The sequence below is a fragment of the Aethalodelphis obliquidens genome, unplaced genomic scaffold, assembly GCF_003676395.1.
Source record: "Aethalodelphis obliquidens isolate GAN/ISIS:26980383/991018 unplaced genomic scaffold, ASM367639v1 scaffold133, whole genome shotgun sequence".
NCBI classification, from domain to species: Eukaryota; Metazoa; Chordata; class Mammalia; order Artiodactyla; family Delphinidae; genus Aethalodelphis; species Aethalodelphis obliquidens.
The window spans coordinates 189,305-207,947 of NW_020838077.1; the positions used below are offsets into that span (position 1 = coordinate 189,305).

An 18,643-nucleotide genomic window follows, 5' to 3' on the forward strand; every position below is an offset into this window, starting at 1 on the left:
GGCTTCCAAGAGGAGCTGACCTGCCCGAAATGGTCTCCAGGAGCAGAGAGGAATCTGGATCCCGCGCGCAGGAGCCGAGTCCTTCGAGGTCTGTGGCGGCTCAATGGTCAGTTCCGTGATTCACACGTCGCGGTCTCAGGAAGCCCTGACTGGGGACGTTGGCCTGAGTCTTCTCGGGCCAGAATCCGATGTTTGAGAAAGATTAAGTTTTCCCGGAAGAAGGACACTTCCTTGAGACAGAATAAGAAGCTTTTTCTTCCCTCCTCATCCATTTCCCCGGCCAAAGAAGCAACTCTCTCTTCCCAGTGTAAACTGCAAGACAATGCTGTTTAAGTATCATTGGTAATGTGAAGAAAACTCATATTGTTCCGGCCGGTTAGCTCAGATGGTTAGAGCATGGTGCTAATAACGCCAAGGTCGTGGGTTCGATCCCCACACGGGCCAATCCGGTTTGACCTTTTCTGTCTCCCAAAAGAGTAAACCTACCCTAGAATGCTAGAGTTCTGTACCTGGCTTGCAAACTGCAAAGAGGAAGGAAGAGTCTCTGAACGTAGTGACTATCACATTTCCTTCTAACTTCCTTGCTAGGGGGTTATAGAACCTTGTTTGGGTGGAGTAAACAGACCCCCACCCCGCCCCCCACAAGGCCTGGTACCTTTTCTAGGCTCCAGGCGCTTCTCCAACTCACAAAGCACAACAGTAGCAGAAACCTGCAGGTGAAAGGTACAACAGAGGGCCATTCTTTGTTTATTTCATTTTGTTTTGTTTTCCTGTAAGGAAACTATTTCTTGGAGAAAAAACTGGGTTATTTGATTGCTTCCTCCGAAAACAAATTGTAAAACCACCCATTCTTCATATTGCTCCCTCTGGGTTATTCTGTACTCCCCAGTTCCGTCTAAAGAAAACAAGATTTAAAAATAGAAAGAAAAATTGTCCAAAACTTAAGTAGAAAAAATGACAAAAGATCTTTGTTTTATACACTCTGCACATTTATACCAACATGAAAGGTATACATACTTTAAACATTTTTAATTTTGTTTTTATTGCATAAATAAGACAATCACATGTTTAAAAAAGGAGAAACTAAAAATAGATACATTGGAAAGTTTCACTTCCATTCTTATCCTCCACCAGCCCTCTTTTCTCCATCACTTCGCATAGGTAAAGTCTGTCCTTAATTTTTCGTTTATCCTTATTGGTTTTCTTTATGCATATACAAGTAAACATGTATATTGATTGTTATTTTTTCTTGTTTTTCCACACGAAAGATAGCATAATTATTTATTCACTGTTTTGCATTTGCATTTTTCTCTTAGTATATATTGGATGTCCCAAATTGCACTTTCAACTTTGTACGCTGTCAAATCAGAGTTTATTTTAAAATGAGTTGGTCCTGCCAGCCAGAAGTTGACTGACTCTACAAACTTCTTAACCATTGTACAAAGTGTAGGCTTTTCCAACCCAAGGAAGGAGGTGGTGGAGATGATATCCATAATTTTCTCTTATAATGTGAAATAAAGCACTTTCTTAAGCCATATAATGTTCAAAGAGGTTTGAATATGGGCTCCCAAGCTGCTCAATAATCAAATAAAATTAGGTATAATTTCAACAAATATTTATTGATCTCTCTCACTTTTCAGCATGGCAATTATTGTCCTTCATGAAAAGATATGAAGGAAATATAGCTAATCGACAAATTAGAGTACAAAAAACTGTGTGCGCGTGAATATGATCTCTTAAAAAAAATACACTGCAACTAACTCTCAAATGATTCAGGGGGAAAAAAATGAGTACATATGAAGAGAGAACAAAAAACCAAACAAATGTAGAAAATGTGTTAACAATTACTGAAAATGGGTATAGAGTATATAGGAGTTCTTTGTATTATTTTTGCACTTCTTCTGTAAGTCTGACATTATATATATATATATATATATATATATATGACCTTAAAAGTATAAACTCAACGAGAATGTGTACACACATATATTAAAGGACATTCAACAAATGTGCTGACCAGTAATTCCCTCCAGATGGTGGAATTTATGGACCATATTTATTTTCTTCTTTTTGTTTAGCCACACCTTCTAAATTTTCTACAATGAACCTTTATAAATAATTGTATAATATAAAAAGAAAAAAAACTTCAGAGTAAAACAAAGAGGGAGAAAAAAAATCAATCAATCTCTAGGGTGTTTGCTCTCAATGTACCTCCTTTCCTTATTGGGGAACCAAGAAGAGAAAGTGAATTACTACATAATAGAGTAAAATTCCTAGAAGGAATTACCCTGCCATAATAATGCAGTGCACATGGCTGATGCTCAGAGTTCCTTATCTGGGATAGGAGTTTTCAGGTCTATGTTACATATTCAATATTAGTGGTGAGATTAATATTAATTGAAAATTGAAGCAATTAATACCCTGGGGTATAAATCAAGATGCTATGAATTTGGTTATTTGAATAGGAGGGTCCTCAGAATGTAGTAATCCAGCAACAAAATGATGAACATGATTTTAAGAAGCAGTTTAGTGACTTAGTTAAAAGGAAGTTCTCTAGAGCTAAATGATGAGAATGCTGATTCTAAATTCTGTCCTTGGTTATTTGTAAAATGAGCATGGTTATAATACCCACCTCATAAGTTAGTTGTTATGTTTAAATATGTTAATTCATTTAAAATACATAAATAGTGTATTTTATTTAGACATATGGTACATATGTCTAAATAGTAAATGTTGAAAAACCAGAACTGCAGTATAGCATAGCAATTCTGGGATCAACCTTAAAAAGCAGGTCTATTTTATTCTCACAACACTACATTCATTCCCAAATTCAATGTATATTCTTTTCCACCTGTCCTAAGAATCAGCTGACTTTTCTCACCTCAGATCTAGTTCCTCTTTTGTTCATGCAAAGTTTTGTTCATTACTATTTCCTGGGTTCATTTTAGAGCTTTTTCACGATGAGTTTTTTCCTAGCTCAGCCTCATTATCAAGGTCATATGCCTTTTGTTTATCACAAGCATTACATTTCCATTATTTCCTTGTGGAAGGAAGCTTTTAATTTTTGCTCAGGGATGGATGGATGGATTGCTTTAAATTAGTTGTTCTTTAAAAATACTGCTCTTATTCCTTCCAACCACGCATTCTTCTCATTCCCAAAGAGTCTGCAGGTTGGAAGACTCTTTTCCCATCTCTTATCATCCTTTACTGTGGTCTCAAAGATGCAAATACATCAAAGTCCTTACAATCGAATGTTTCAATTTGCCATTTTCATTACAAGTGGTTTTTGTACTTGTTACAAAAGAATTTGCATTGGTTCCAAGAAAGGATGTCCTGAAAGACAAGGTTCATTCTTTACCAACACAGAGCTTTCTTCTTTACTTTCTCTTTTAACGAAAAGTGGGCCCGGTGGAAATACGACTGATGAAATTCCTGTTAATGGTAAAGAAATTCCACGAAGTCAACGCTGTTAAAAATATTAACGAAGAGCCATAATGGACACGCAGGCCTGTTAGCTCAGTCGGTTAGAGCGTGGTGCTAATAACGCCAAGGTCGTGGGTTCGATCCCCATACGGGCCATGCCTTTGATACCCCCATGGCAACCTCCGACAGTTTTCTTTGCTCATGATTCAAAAGGAAATCATAACTTCTTACAATCATGAAAGCTTGATTATGACCACTTAGATCCCTTCCCTACCTCTGAACTGATAATAGCCAGCAAGGGAACGCCTTTGCTCACTGGTTTAAACCTAAATTTGTAAATTAATCGCCTATAAAGATTCAGGACATAGATATTTATTATAGACTAATCATGAATTGCCCCTGGAACTTAAAATGGGGGTAGAATCTCCTGAGTTATCCAGTTTATGTGCATGAGTAGTGCATATCTGAACAAAATCAGAATTATATTAAGAAGGAAAAAGGGTGAAATGGATACAAGGTAGCAACTGTGACCAGTAGTATAGACGGGCTTCCTCTACACCTCTGCCACCCCGTTGTAGTGTGCCTTCAATACACTGGGCCTGCAGCACTAAAAGCTACATTTCTCAGACCTCCTTGTCACTAGGATTCCCTGTGTCACGTAGCTTTGGCTGAGCAGACGTACTCGTGCGAGACTTTGGAGAAATGAATATTGTGAGATAAAACCTGGATAGCTCTTCTGGCATATGTCAGTCTAAATAAAGAGGTAAACTGAGGCAAGTTAAAAGGACAGAAATTGAGTTTATTTGGGAATAGCAGAGGAATTGCAATTCAAGAAACGCAACATGTAGCAAGCCACGGGTGGGTCTGTTGAGGGCTTGGGGTGGCTGTATTTACGGGCAAGGAGTGTAAAGGGGGGGAAGTCTAGCCAGATTAGCGGCTATCCATGGATCAGGAGATAAGTCTCTGTCTTCTGTAAATCAGGCATTTAGGGGAAATCAGTCCCTCAGTTCTTATCTTCCATTCTTCTGAGGGTGCATGTGTGAGATTCTCTATTTCATATCCTCTGGTTCAATTTTAGATTGAAATCCTTTCACACATGCGTGGTTGTTGGGATATTTTAGTTTACCTGCAGCTACTGTCTAGGATTTTGTGGAACCAGAAGTGGCAGCAGTAAGATTTCTACCGAAGCATTTTCATGGCTGGGTGCTTCTGACAGTGTAGTATCCACACTTGATTCTGGTCTCCAAGAAACTCTGTAAACTCATAAGAAATCCCTTTTAATTTTACTTAATTAGAGTGGATTCTATTTTCTGAAACTGAGAACACTGATTAGCTATCAACATTGTCTGCTGCAGTTGTGGTAAAGATAAATGGTGGGAAATAAAGGCCAAAAAAATCCAGTTAAAAAAGCTGTGGTCCATATTTGAGGTAAAGTAAAACTTAAAGGAGTTTAGGCAATTGATGGAGTATAAGAGAAGGCCTTGACGTTGGGAACACTGTGAATGACTTCTGACTTTTTAGCTGGCTTTTGCACGTGAGGCTTACCCATCATAGATCAGCCTACAGATCCTACTCCTTCATGGACCTTGATCGTTTTACTCATCTATCTGATTGACAGACACCAGATTTCTCTCTTTTCTTTCCTGTGCTGTCCCACAGCCATGATAATCTTTTCTCTTTACCCATTCCACTGATTACGATCCTTGTTTCTCTTTTTATATCTCTATGCTTGTCCACATTCCTTGATTTTCTTTTTGCCCCACTACTCCATCCTAGTACCATTACCCACCGTTACCACTATCTGAGATACCTTCGCATTCTTACCTCTTTCCTACTGTCCTACTCTTTCATTCACATAAACTTCATACCCAGATATCAGCTTTCCCAAGACAGCTTTCCCAGACCGGGCCTGTTGGAAGTTTGTCGCCAAACCTTTGATGATAACATAATGCTTCAGATGATCTATGTCTATGGAATTGGTAACATATGGACCTTAGATACTTTTATCTAAGAGATATCTAAGGGATATCTTTTATCTAAGAGATATCTTTTAGCTAAGAGAGTTCTCCCTCAAGCCCCTCCTTGTTACTCACCTGTGACTTCAACAGGTTTCCAATCTGTGCACAAAAATAGGCAAAGAGTTTGCCTTTATGGAGCTTTCATTCTAGTGGGAGAGACAAACAAGTAAACAAATGAAGGATCAAGATAATTCTAAGTAGTGGTAGGTGTATTATACTTATGAGAAAATAAGACAGGGTGGTATGATGGAGAAGACTGGGTGGAAAACTATCTTAGATGGGGTGGCCAGGGAAGGGCATTCTGCAGAGGTCACTTTCAAGCTGATAAGGGAATGTGGAAAAAGTCAGCCATGAATGATTTGAGGCAAAGCACTGGAAGAGAAGGCACAGCAACTCCAAAGGCCCTAAAACCAAGTGACCTTGCAATGCTGTAGGGACAGATGGCCAGTGTGGCTGAAGAAAGCTGGTAAGGGAAAGGATCTAGTACTCTGGCTTTCCCTGCTCATATAAATCTTGGAACAATCTCTAGTTTCAGGTGGTCCAGCTGCAAAGTCTGCTGTTGTGAGGTAGGTTTGCTGATCTGTGGGCTTTGCCATTAGGAAATAGACTGAAGCTGGTGAAGGGTGGAAGAGTATGTTGGCCCCAAATATGCCATTTTGGCATAAGGATTATTTTGAGCTAAAGGCAGTTGAAAAATAGCAGCTATAAGAAGAACACTCTAATTTTCCTTCTTTTTCTTTAAAGTAGGAGATAAAATTTCCATGTGAAAGATGTCTTCCTTATACTCTGAGAAAAGTAACATTCCTATTATTAAGGATGGAAAGCTGAGGCTGAGGGAAATCTTTACAAATTAACCCTTATCTCCCTAGTCAGTTCACCTAGCCCAAGTCCCTTTGCCTTGTCATGGTTTCATAATGTTACTACTCTTTTTCTGATTCAGTATATATGCATCAACTCTTAACTGCTTCTTTGGGTCTTCATTTCCTTATGAGGGCTCCCATATCACAAAAACTTAAATACATTTGTATATTTTTCTCCTCTTAATCTGTCTTTTGTTACAGGGGACCTAGCTGAGAATTTCGAAGGGTAGAGGGAAAGATTATTTTCCCTCCCCTACACTGGAGAAAGTGACTTGAGTTTTCTGATGTGTGCATTCTTAAAAGTCCCTGGGAAACAAAATCTCAGGTTTCTTCTACAAACACATGAGAAGGAGAAAGAGAGAAACTATAGTTTCAAAAAACTTGAGATATATATGTCCAATGAATTGTTTGTAAAACACATAGATATGATATATCTTGTATATATGTATGATTTTTATAATATATATTATAGAATATATTTACAAAATATATAAAACTGGTGAAATTTGAACAATGATTCGACACTTGATCTTATTTTTGTTATTATTTTTAGATGTGATAAGGATATTGTGATTATGTTTTTCAAAAGCATCCTTATCTTTTAGAGATACTTTAGTTTCAGTATTGTGTCAGTCATATAGGAGCTAAGCAGAAGGAAAAATCAGTAATACTGATTTTCTATTTAACATACTGTACTCATTACGGATTTTTTGCATTAATTTTCATTTAAAAATATTGCTTTAAAATATTATTTGTGTCTATTGCTAAGCTTTTTGGCAGCCTCTTAAATTTTGTGCCCGAGGCAAGTGTCTAACTCGTTTCATCTTAGTCTAGGCTGTGTTAAATTTACCAATGACACGTGTCTGGAGGAATAAGGGTTGGGTTATATGTTAATAAGATTGCCGTGAGTTGATAATTGTTGAAGGTGTGAGATATGAACATCGAATTCATTGTACTATTCTTTTTTTTTTTTTTTTTTTTTGCTGTTCGCGGGCCTCTCACTGTTGTGGTCTCTCCCGTTGCGGAGCACAGGCTCCGGACGCGCAGGCTCAGCGGCCATGGCTCACGGGCCCAGCCGCTCCGCGGCATGTGGGATCTTCCCGGACCAGGGCACGAACCTATGTCCCCTGCATCGGCAGGCGGACTCTCAACCACTGCGCCACCAGGAAAGCCCTGCATATATACTTTTGAAGTTTTTCCCAAATAATTTCTCTGTGAAACCTTCCCAGCACATTTAGAAGGCAAGGCCTAGGACCGAGTTAAAGGCACGTGAAGCTTTAACAGCTAGAAATAACCACAGAGACGCAGAAACCTCCCAGGTTCCTAGAGCGGACCTGGAAATGACGTCAGTGGAGGTAAACCATCCTTTATTCAACCCCCAGGGCGGAAGAGTTCGTCGTTTTGTGTTCCGGTCAGTGGGCCTCTGCGGACTGTGGAGCAAACACCGTGAATCTCGTGCCCAGGCAGCACCGCCTGGTTCTTCCAGGCGGCTTGAGAAGGGCTAGGCTTCGGAGCCTCCAACCTGACAAAGGTGGGACTTGGGCAAATGTCGAGAGGCCTAAGTCTGGGACTAAAGTTGGCCCCCATGGCGCACATTCTTGGTCAGAAGCAGCAGATTTCAAAAATCAGGAGGTGTCGGGGCGGGCGGGGGATGAAGGCAAGTAAGCTCCGGCGCTTCGCCTCCGGACCCCAACACAGCCTCCGCGGATTTGGGAGCGGAACGGAGTCGACGACTCTGCAGAGACGCCTCTGGCCAGAGAGCAGATGGCACAGGCCTGCACACTCGCCATCAATACGGTCCATCTGGAAGTGGCCTGGCCTAGCGGATGGTAATAGGTAACGAGTCACTATTTATGGGTGTGGTTATGAGGGACGGACGCATGCAGGGAGGCATTCAGGCTCTTGAGCGACAGGTGCTGGAGAGTCCGCATGCTCTGGGTAATAATACTTGGTGGAAAACTGTTACCCGCAAGGCAGAAATGTTGCGACTGTGTTGAGTGCAGTTTGATGATTCTGGGTATCAAGTAAATATGAGCTGTGTAATGGTAAAGGGGGGGGGGGTGTTCGTCATCAGACAGTACGTCTCCACAGCCAGCCTGCCTTCACTTTAGAACCATCTAGAGAGCTTTTAAATTTCCTAGGTAGTGCTAGTGTGCAGCGGGTGATAATAACCACTGAGGTGCTGTCAGATTGAAGAAGTGCATCTCACTCTTTACTCTTCTGGGCAGAAACCATTCTTCTGACACTGTCTAGTCGAAGCATTGGGGCCTAACTAGCACTTAATTTGTGTGTAGAGGTTCTCCGAATGAAATTTATCAGCAGGGTCCAACACTTGGATAATACAGAGTAGAAGAAGACAGTTCTCATTTTATGCTGTCTAATCTGAGGCACTCAGCAATATTTTTCTATGTTTAAGCAGATATTTCTTCAACAAAAAGAAAGAAAAGGAAGATCATTGTTTAGTATAAGAATCAGGGATGTTTGAAGATATGGTTGAGGATGTATTTGCCCTCAGGTTTCATCCTTGTGGTGGCATGTGTCAGAATTTCTTTTCTTTTTAAGGCTGAATATTATTCTGTTGTATGTATATACCACACTTTGTATATCCATTTGTTCACTGATGGGCACTTGGATTGCTTCCACCTTTTGGATTGTGAATAATTCTGCTATTGCACATGGGTGTACAAATATTTCTACGAGACCCTGCTTTCAATTCTTTGGGGTATGTACCCACAAGTGGAATGGCTAGATCATATAATTCTATTTTTAATTTTTTGAGAAACCTTCATACTGTTTTCCATAGCGGCTGCTCCATTTTACAATTCCACCAACAGTATGTAAGGATTCCAGTTTCTTCTCCTCCTTGCCGACACTTGTTATTTTCTGAGTTTTTTGATAGTAGCCATCCTCATGGGTGTGAGGTGGTAGTATCATTGTGGATTTGATTTGCATATGCCTAATGATTAGCGATGTTAAGCATCTTTTCCTGTGCTTATTGGCCATTTGTATATCTTCCTTGGTGAAATGTTCAAGTTCTTTTTCCATTTTCTAATCAAGTTGTTTTTTTTGTTAAGTTGTGATTTCTTTTTTTTTTAATTGAAGAACCTCCTTCATCTGCTATTCTTTGCAGGGATGGTAGATAAAAGAGAAGATACGCTCAGAAATAAGTCTTGAATCATGTTCAATTCTTCTGGCTTTTTTTGTTTTAGTATATGTGTGTAGAGAAGGTAACACTTAAAATGAATTCTTGTTTTCCAGATGGGCAAGGTGAAGATAGAATTCCCAGGCAGCAGGATGGTAAACAGTGCAGATCTGAGAAACAGCCTGCTGACCTCTGGTAACGTGTATAGCAACAGCAGGTAAGTCTGGAGAGAAAGAACTTTATATGAGACTTAGACATGCATCTTGTAGCCCAGTGCTGTCCAGTAGAACTTTGCATAATGGTGGAAATGTCCTACATTGGTGTTGTCCACCATGGTAGTCACTGGCTACCTGTGGCTATTGGATGCTTGAAATGTGGCTAGTACTATTGAATTTATTTTATTGAATGTTTATTAATTTTTTTAGCTCCATATGGCTAGTGGCCACCATATTGGACAGTACAACTCTAGGCAGTGGTTTTAAATGAGAAGTAGCATAACCAGATTTATATCTTAGAAAGATTACTTTATAGTCAGAATGTGGAGAATGTGTTGGACAGGCACAAGACCCCAAGCAGTAAAATCAGTTAAGAGACTCTTGAAATAATCTAGGGAAGTGTGTATGAACTTTAGCCACCTCCGCAGTTAACAGCCCTTTATTCTCTTTTTTTTCCATGTATTTGTTAGGTTGTTTATATGATTAGAACCCCAAAGAACAAGTAACAGTGGTTTAAGTAGGATAGAAAATTTATTTATCATGTGAATGTCCTGCTGAAAGGCAAGTCAGAAATTTCTGGAAGCTCTTCTCCAAAAAGTTCTCCAGTGGCCTGTGCTTTTCTTGCTGCTCTGCGATCTCCAGAATACTATCCTTGTCCACATGGGCAAAACCAAATCACAGCCTATAGGAAAGGGAAGGAAAATATTGTGACCAAGCAACTTCCTTTTAAGCAACATGACAGAATGAAAGTTGCCCACAACACTTTTGCTCACACTCTGTGTTAAGCTAAAACTTGGGATATTCTTTCTGACATCAGAGGGGCCATATATTTAGGAAAGTGTTTGTAAGTATGAAAAGCATGGGCAAATTTTCGGCCACAGCTCAGCCTTTATATAATCGTGTCCTTGCATGGAGAAAGAAGGAAGTGGTCTTTGAATGTGAGGAATAAGAGGAAACTTTTGTACAACATCAGAGAATCCTTGCTGTACTAGTCTGCTAGGGCTGTGGTAACAAAGTACCACACCTGGATGGCTTAACCAACAGAAATATATTGTCTCACAATTCTGGAGTCTGGAAGTCCAAAATCAAAATGTCAGCAGGGTTGATTCCCTCTGAAGGACAGTGAGGGAAAGATCTGTTTCAGGCCTTTCTACGCTTGTAGATGGCCATCCTTTCTCTATGTCTCTTCACATTGTCTTCCCTCTGTGTCACTGTGTTCATCTTTCCTCTTTTTATAAAGACACCAGTCATATTAGATTAGGGCCCACCCTAATGACCTCACTTTAACTTTTCCTCATTTTATTTCTTTAAAAACCCTGTCTCCAAATAAGGGTCACATTCTGAGGTACTGAGGGCTAGAACCTAAATGTTTGAATTTGGGGGGAATACAACTCAACCCATAATACCTAATAAATATCCGACCAGAGTTCACATCTCCTGACACCAGGAATCCATATTCCTTAAGGAAACCATTCATAATAACATTTAACATGGTTTTATGGCAACCCCAAATAAGTTTGTCAACTGCTGCTCTGTTTTGATAGTTAAAGCAGAGGTGCCCAAAGTACAGACTTCAGTGTTTTAAACAGTTAGAAAAGAAATAAATCCAGTCCTGCCTGTCTTCTTTAAATAGTCATCCAGTTTCTTCTGTCAGGGAACCTAAATCTCCAGTTATTAATGCCAGCCTGAAACTCAGGACAGAAGAACTTAATTCTTAAGTTAATGCTCCTTGTTCCGCAACTTTATATAAATGAAACAGGAAGAAAATACACGAAGAAGCCTTTTTTAAAGAAGTATATGATCTATTTGGGAAGTCACATTAAAACACAGGCACACAGCAAGAACTACCCTGTAGGACTACTTATAAACAGGTATTTAAATAACATAAGTGGCATTTACAAGTTCAGTAGAATGTTTTAAAAAAGGAAGAGAGACAGCAATTAAGAGGCTTCCATGCTCTCAGGTTTTTTGATTTCATGTGATGGCTGAGAGATGGAGCATGCAGAGGAGTAGACATCCTTTTTGTTAAAATATTTGGATGCTTGAGTCAAGAAATGTGGGCTTGAGAGCCATATTTTTTTGATCTTTAAATATCTAATGAAAGCTGTGGACTGACTCCTCAAAAAAATACACATACATTTGATATTTTGCATGAGTTTCTGTGTGTTCATGGATACCCTTTAGGCAGATGCTGTATATTATTTATCCTAAACTCCTTTCTCCTTTGATTTCCTCCACCATGGTAGCTAGAAAGCCAAAATCCTTCCCTTTCTTCTCTCTTGTAGTTGGGGTGGGATGTGAGCTGGGTCTGACCACTGAGATTCAAGTGAAAGTCGCTCGTGGGGGACTTCTGGAAACATTTTTAAAATGCGAGTGACTTCTCTAAAAAAATAAAATATAAAGGGAGGGGCTGTGACTTGGCTGGCGTGCTCCATCAACTCTTTACCCTATATCCTTTGCTCTTCTCTCCCCCTGTCTGGAATTCAGACAAGATTCCTGGAGGAACAGCAGCTATTATAAGTGTGATGATAAAAGCCACGGAACAAAGACAGTTGAGCAAAGAAGACAGAGGGAGCTTCGGAACTTCATGACATTCTTGAACAGTGGCGCCAGCCCTGGACGATTGACCTCAGGACCTCTTGCTAAATGACATATACTAACTCTTTTCTGTTTAACCCACTGGAGTAGAATTTTCTTTTGCAGTGAATCCAATCCTGACTGATAGGCTAATATGTATTAGCACCTGTTGTGGGCCAGTGGAGTTCTAAGAATGTTTATGTACTAACGTTTTTTAATCCTCACAATGAATGACTTTATGAGATAGACCAAAGGTTCTCAAAGTGTGGTCCCTGAGCCAGCAGCATTAGCATCACCTGGAAACTTGTTAGAAATGCAGATTTGGGGGCCTGACCCCAGACCTCCTAAAGCAGAATCTCTGGGAGTGGGGCCCAGCAGTCTGTTTTAGCAAACCCTCCAGGCGATTCTGATGTATGCTGAAGTTTGACAACTTTATCTCTGTAGATAGGGTATTGTTGTTGTCCCCATTTTACAGATAAGTAGACTGAGCTGAATTTAAGTCACTTGCCCAATGTCACACAACCAGCAAGACTTGACTCCTAAGTCTGTTTGTAGCCACTGTGTTACACATGTTAAGAACTCCTGCTCTAAAGTAGTAGTCTTCAAAATTTGAAAGCATGCTCCTCTGAAAAATTATGTACCCCCCTGTACAATTTTAGATCAATATCTAAAAATTTCACATAAGTTCAGACAGTTGTAAAGAATCTGATTTCCAGTACATTGTAAATTGTGCCATTTCAAAATGTGTTCCATCACTCTTCTAAATGAATCTAAATACCATAGTGATTATTTTTTAAATGGACTATCATCTATTTAAAAAAATGTTTTCTCTAACATTTGAAATTTTACATCTTCTCTTTTTATGAACTCGTATTTTCATTCCCCTACCCCACAAAAATACATTCTATTGTAACATGGCTGTTTTTGATCTACTCTGTTGTGCTCTACCCCAGGCTAACTGGTTCATATGTCAGCTTATCTCAATTTGTTCTCAATTCTTTACTAGGAGCTTGAAATGACAAACTGAAACATTATTTAAATCTCCAACCTCCCCCTCTTTATCTTCTTATTCCCCTGCAGCTGAAAATGTCAAATAGCCTAGGGGAAGAATGCTCTATGGGCAGTAAAATGTATTAAAAGAAAATCTAATCAGAAGATCCTAGCACTGTCATAAGTATATACATAGAGAGAAACAGATAAATTTAAAAATTGATACAAGGATATGTAGAAATTAGTAAATGACAAAGTTGATATTTCAATTCAGTAGGTAGGCAAAATTGATTTTAAAATAAATTGTGATGCTATAACTAACTTTGCCTATTGGAGAAAACAAAGATGGACATTTACCTCTCAGCCAGTAATAAACCAAGTTCCAGATAGATTAGTCACTTAAATACAAAATATAAAATAATAAAACATGTAGTTGCAAATAATAAAAGAACTCAGAAGAAAAATATTTACTTGGAAACTATTGCATAGGAAAAGTTTGAGCAACAAAGGCTTAATAAAAATATGCTTCGATGAAAGCCTACAAAATCATAATAAGCTATCTTAAATCAGATGTACACAAATGGGAAATTCACAGAAGAAAAAAATCCACCTGAAAATTAGAAATGAATGAGTCTGAGAATGAGATGATGGTGAGGGGGCTGCTTTGGTCCATCACTTCATTGTTTTAACCAAGGACAGTGTCTTCATGCTATCTTAATTCCTTAGTCTATGAATTGCCAAATATTTTGATGCTCTTAGACACTGCTTTCCAGTGGTCTTCTAAAATGTTTCTTAATAAATTTAAATCATTCTAAAGAATGTAATTGCCAGTATATGGTAAGATTTGAACATTAAAAGAGCCCAATCCATCATTGATTTTTTTCCATTGGAACCTAAGAGCAATTTGATAAACCCTAGCATCCTTTAAAAATGTACTTGGTATACCTTTATTTAACAGTCGAAAAATGTTCATGAGTTATTTTTCTCTTTCAAAGGCATTTCTGTTCTATAGCTGTCATGGAATTTTATCCCCATATATTGCATTTTTTATGCTTAAAGGCTGTGACTGATTATTATACTACTCCGAAACAGAAAAATATATTAAAAATGAGATATGATATTTAGTTATTTCCAATGAGTGTCTTCGTATTTTAAGAATCTCCCCCCGCCTCGCCCCCAGTTTGAGTTGTTTTCAAGTTTAATAGTAACATGTGATCAATAAAAAGTATCTCAAAGTATTTTTGAGAAGTATTTAGTATATGAAGAGTAAAATTGTATTTGAACCTAATGAAAGGGACAGGACTTTTTCCCCCAAGTTAGCTCATGTGTCTGCGGATGAAAATTTCTAGGGGCTGGAATGGGAAAGCTTCCGTAGAAATAGCAGAATTATCAGAAATTTGCAGAGAGATGGATAACCAGGTAAACCTCAGGTCCACAGCGAGATTTGAACTTGGATCGCTGGATTTAGAGTCCAGAGTGCTAACCATTACACCGTGGGGCCTGTTTTCGCTTAGTGTTTGCTAAATTCTTTGATGATATAGTTCTTCCTCCCTAAGTCCCTTTATCTGGTTATCTGAAAGGTATAAGCACATTTTGCTTTTCTTCCTCTAGGATTAATTCATGGACGCTTACCTGTCACATGCCTGCATCCATCCCACAGAGTGCTCGGTTTTGTGACTGTACTATTACTTCACCCAAGGCTCACAATCGCCCTGTGAGATGGGAGGCATTATCGCTATTTTACAGGTGAAGAAACTGAGGCAGAGACCTGGTGTCTTTCACCCTACTTTATTGGATCCTGTTGCTTTCACGAAAATTCGTCTTTTTTTAGGATGGTAATCTTTTACGGACGCGTTATGGAAAGATTTACCAAAGTAGCAGAGGAGACATTGGTGTTTAAGAAAAAACTGAAATAAACATGCTTGAAAGACGCGGCTGGAGGAAGGATCCCTGCAGTCCTGGGAACACAACTCAGAGTTGGGGGGCGGTGGGGGGGGAAGCAGAAAGGAGAAGCGCTCGGGAGTTTTCCTAGGACCGAGTCCAGCCCCACGGCCCTCCTGCTCCCCTTTCACCAACGGGAAATATGAGCAGAGGAGACTCCCAAAAGGGCACAAAGAAAATTCCCGCCCCGCCAGTCACATCTATTTCCCGCACACACATAGGCGCCCACACTTCGTGAAAACCCACAAGACAAATCATTTTCTGTGATGGGTCTTGGTGAATGTTCTGAGTCGCATCCTAATCCTGTATCTTCACAAACTCCTTGCGCTGGCTTTTCGCTGGCTCAGAGCGCGACGATATCCTGCGCAAGTTTAGGAGTGAGTGCCTAGCAAATTCTTTAGTGGTATAGGGGAGTCCAGTTTTGCTCCAAATATATTTACAGGATTTCAGATTTTAAGCGAAGATACGCTGGAGGCGGGCTTCGAGGACGGCGCGCCCTCTTGTGGACACAGACTATAAAGCGCAAGCCCTCCCTCCCCGCCCCAAACAAAACCCCACCAAATACCCTAAACAAACCAACAAAAAACTCCACAACCCTGTAAGTATCCCTGTAAACACCAGGCTTCTTGCAGGATTCCCTTGCAGAAGGATTTTTTCAGGGTGGCTTTTACTGGAAAAATCTTAAATTGGTTCTTTTCTGGAAAGCTGGGTTGGGAGTTTTCCTCAAGCTTAGAACAGATGGAGAATGGCCAAGGACGGTTCATTTTTTGCATACAGTGGGTAGGAAACCCTCAGGAGAGAGGGTAAACATCCTCCACTGGAGATTCTAAACTGTCGAAACCTGGCAGATTCAAGAAAAATGTCCTTACAAAGGAGATGCTTTTAAACCTGTGCGGGGAAAGCAGTAGATTCCTCTTCCCTCGGCATAACCGGTCAGCGACGAATACACCAGTTCAATTACATTTTCCAACGCCACAGGGAAGAATAGTCCCAATGGCCTTGACCCTGCGCGGTTCCCGATATGTTAACAAAAGTGCACCACGTGCAGGAAGGTGCCTGTGACTTGTGCAGCAGTGGCTCCCCGTCTAGCAGAGAAAAGCATCTGTGCTTCTCCAGGGCCACATCCTACAGCTTTCCCAGACTCTTGCCCCCAGGCAAACTGTGATGAGAGCAGCAAGTGAAACCCTTCTGAGTAGGGGACAAACAAGTGCAGCGTTCAGAGGTTAAGGTCTGTCTCTTTCCTGCACCCTCAGAAAGGGAAAAAGAACACCTTCAGCCTAAATCCTAGCTTTCTGTGCAGCGCTCAAAAATCTTCGGCTGAAGGACAAATGTGTAATTTGTGCTTTCCAGAGGCTAAGCCCATGGCAGGCACTGGCCTCCCTACAACCAATAGGTAACCGAAACTAGGCACATACAGACTTCAGGAAGACAGGGCAAGAATGTAGTCAAAGGAGACTTTCTTTTCAAACTCTCATTCAAAAGTGCAAAATTCAGTGCTCCAATTACACATCCCCCCCACCCAACTTTAGCTACCGCTGTGGTCTCATTAAGACAGAGTCATGGTTGACATTCACCTTCAGGGAGGCTTCTGCTCCAGTCTTGGGCAAAGACTTGTTCTTAGAGTCACTGTAGACTTGGGATCATTGAAGGAAAAGAGTGAGAAGAAATCTGGGAAGTGGAGCAGACAGATTTGGAACCAAGCGTGGACATGAACTGTCCTGGGTTCTGGGATGATCAAACCAGATTAGGTGAAAACTTTATGCACTCAGCAACTTGTTTTTTGTTTGTTTTGTTTTGTTGGCCATGCATCTTGTGGGATCTCAGTTCCCCAAACAGGGAAAGCCCGGAATCCTAACCACTAGGAACCAGGGAACTCCCTGCACTCAGCAAGTATTTTTGAACTCCTAACAGGAAACAGGGACTGTGGGACTGAGAACTGAAAGGTGAACAAGGCCACAGTACTGGTCTCTCCCCTAGGAGACCTTGCTGTCTAGAGCAGGAGGGAGGGCTTATCAAACAAGCAATTAAAACGTGAGGTGGTAGGAGAAGGGGACATTCCGGTGCTGAGGAAACAGATGGGGCACGAAAGCCTAGAGGAAGGGAGTCAATGAAGTCCTCAGTAAGAAGGGCTGAAAGGGCTAAGTTAATATTTGAGGAATGAGTAGAGAATCAGACCTCATAACATGAGGGGAAATGGGAGGGCAAAAAAGTTTTGCTGGTAGAAAATGTGGAGAGGAAAAAAAAAGGAAGAATAGAAATAATTTTATCGTGGCTTGTGGCTAGAAGCTAATTTGGAGGTAAGTGTGTGACAGGAACGGTGACAAATGAGGTTGGAGATGTGGGCAGGTTAGGTCAGCAATCATTAAAATGTGGAAAGCTGCCCGAGCAAAGTGAAAAGAACTTGTCCTGTCTTAGGATTCTCAAAGGTGACAACAAGGGCTGCTCATTCATGGGTTGCTACCTGCAGTTTGAAGAACTGTACCACACGGATCAACGTAATCGAAGTGCAGAAGTATTACTAAGAAAGAATCTAAGGAATTTGCAGCTAAGATGGGTCGAGGTGGCGTGAAAGTGGTTAAGGCCCGGGACTGCTAATCCATCGTGCTCTGCCTGTGTGGGCTCGGATGCCACCCTCTGAGAAAGCTCAGTGAAGAGCAAAGCCGCGAGGGAAAGCAGCTGCTAATCAGATATTTATCACGTCTCGGTTTAGACTTCCTTTTCCAGTTTTAGGGTAATGTGGCCATTCTTTTAAAAACAGAAAGTCCGTTTGCATGCGTACATAGATTCCTTTCTAGGAATAAAGCGAGGGGAGACAGTCGAGAGACAGCCCCTCCGCGCCCGGACCTGGGCACAGGTAACAGGATTGGCGGCTGCTCCCCGCGGCGCTGGTTTCTGCATACAGCTTCGCTCCAGCAGCCGGTGGGCTCCGATTTCCGAAGCTTGACCAAGATACTATTGCTCATTATAACTGACGTGTGGTGGGCTGGATTACAGGGGGAAATGCTGGTTTTAAGGGACGAGATTGCAGAAATAAAAATGAAAACGAGAACATTCAGTAAGGTCCCACCGAGATTTGAACTCGGATCGCTGGATTCAAAGTCCAGAGTGCTAACCATTACACCATGGGGCCCACAAGGAATAATTTTGGAAAGGTATCTCTTGTGACAAATATCCATCTTTTAGGCACCGGATCCCAACTAGTAAATTTTAAACAACGTGTTCCCCCCACCCCACCAACAAAACTGTACCGCCTCCTGGAGGGGCATTTTGAAAACGTGTGGGTGTTTTGGTTGTCTCAATGGCTCAGGGCACAACTGGCGTTGACAGAACAGGGCCAGAGATGCTGGAAGTCCAGCTGTGCTCAGGACAGTCCTATACCCAAGAATTATCGTTAGGACTCCTCAACTTTTGTAAAACGACATTTTCATCTGGGTTTTCAGGGACCTTTTCTAAGGGTGAAATCCCTGCTTCCAGCTT

At 40.7% G+C, this 18,643-nt stretch overlaps 1 long non-coding RNA gene and 3 other non-coding genes across 4 annotated transcripts; 3 read left to right on the forward strand and 1 right to left on the reverse strand.

Moving 5' to 3' along the window:
* Nucleotides 1–370: 370 nt before the first annotated feature.
* TRNAI-AAU (transfer RNA isoleucine (anticodon AAU)) lies at nt 371–444 on the forward strand. The gene has a single exon. It is a non-coding gene; the product is annotated as a tRNA-Ile (tRNA).
* A 3,061-nt stretch (nt 445–3,505) lies between these two features.
* On the forward strand, nt 3,506–3,579 carry TRNAI-AAU (transfer RNA isoleucine (anticodon AAU)). Its single transcript has one exon. It is a non-coding gene; the product is annotated as a tRNA-Ile (tRNA).
* Nucleotides 3,580–7,689: 4,110 nt separating this feature from the next.
* Nucleotides 7,690–14,349, forward strand: LOC113616240 (uncharacterized). The gene is made up of 3 exons (XR_003431252.1): nt 7,690–8,137; nt 9,560–9,660; nt 12,146–14,349. It is a non-coding gene; the product is annotated as an uncharacterized LOC113616240 (long non-coding RNA).
* A 3,875-nt stretch (nt 14,350–18,224) lies between these two features.
* TRNAQ-UUG (transfer RNA glutamine (anticodon UUG)) lies at nt 18,225–18,296 on the reverse strand. The gene has a single exon. It is a non-coding gene; the product is annotated as a tRNA-Gln (tRNA).
* Nucleotides 18,297–18,643: the final 347 nt, after the last annotated feature.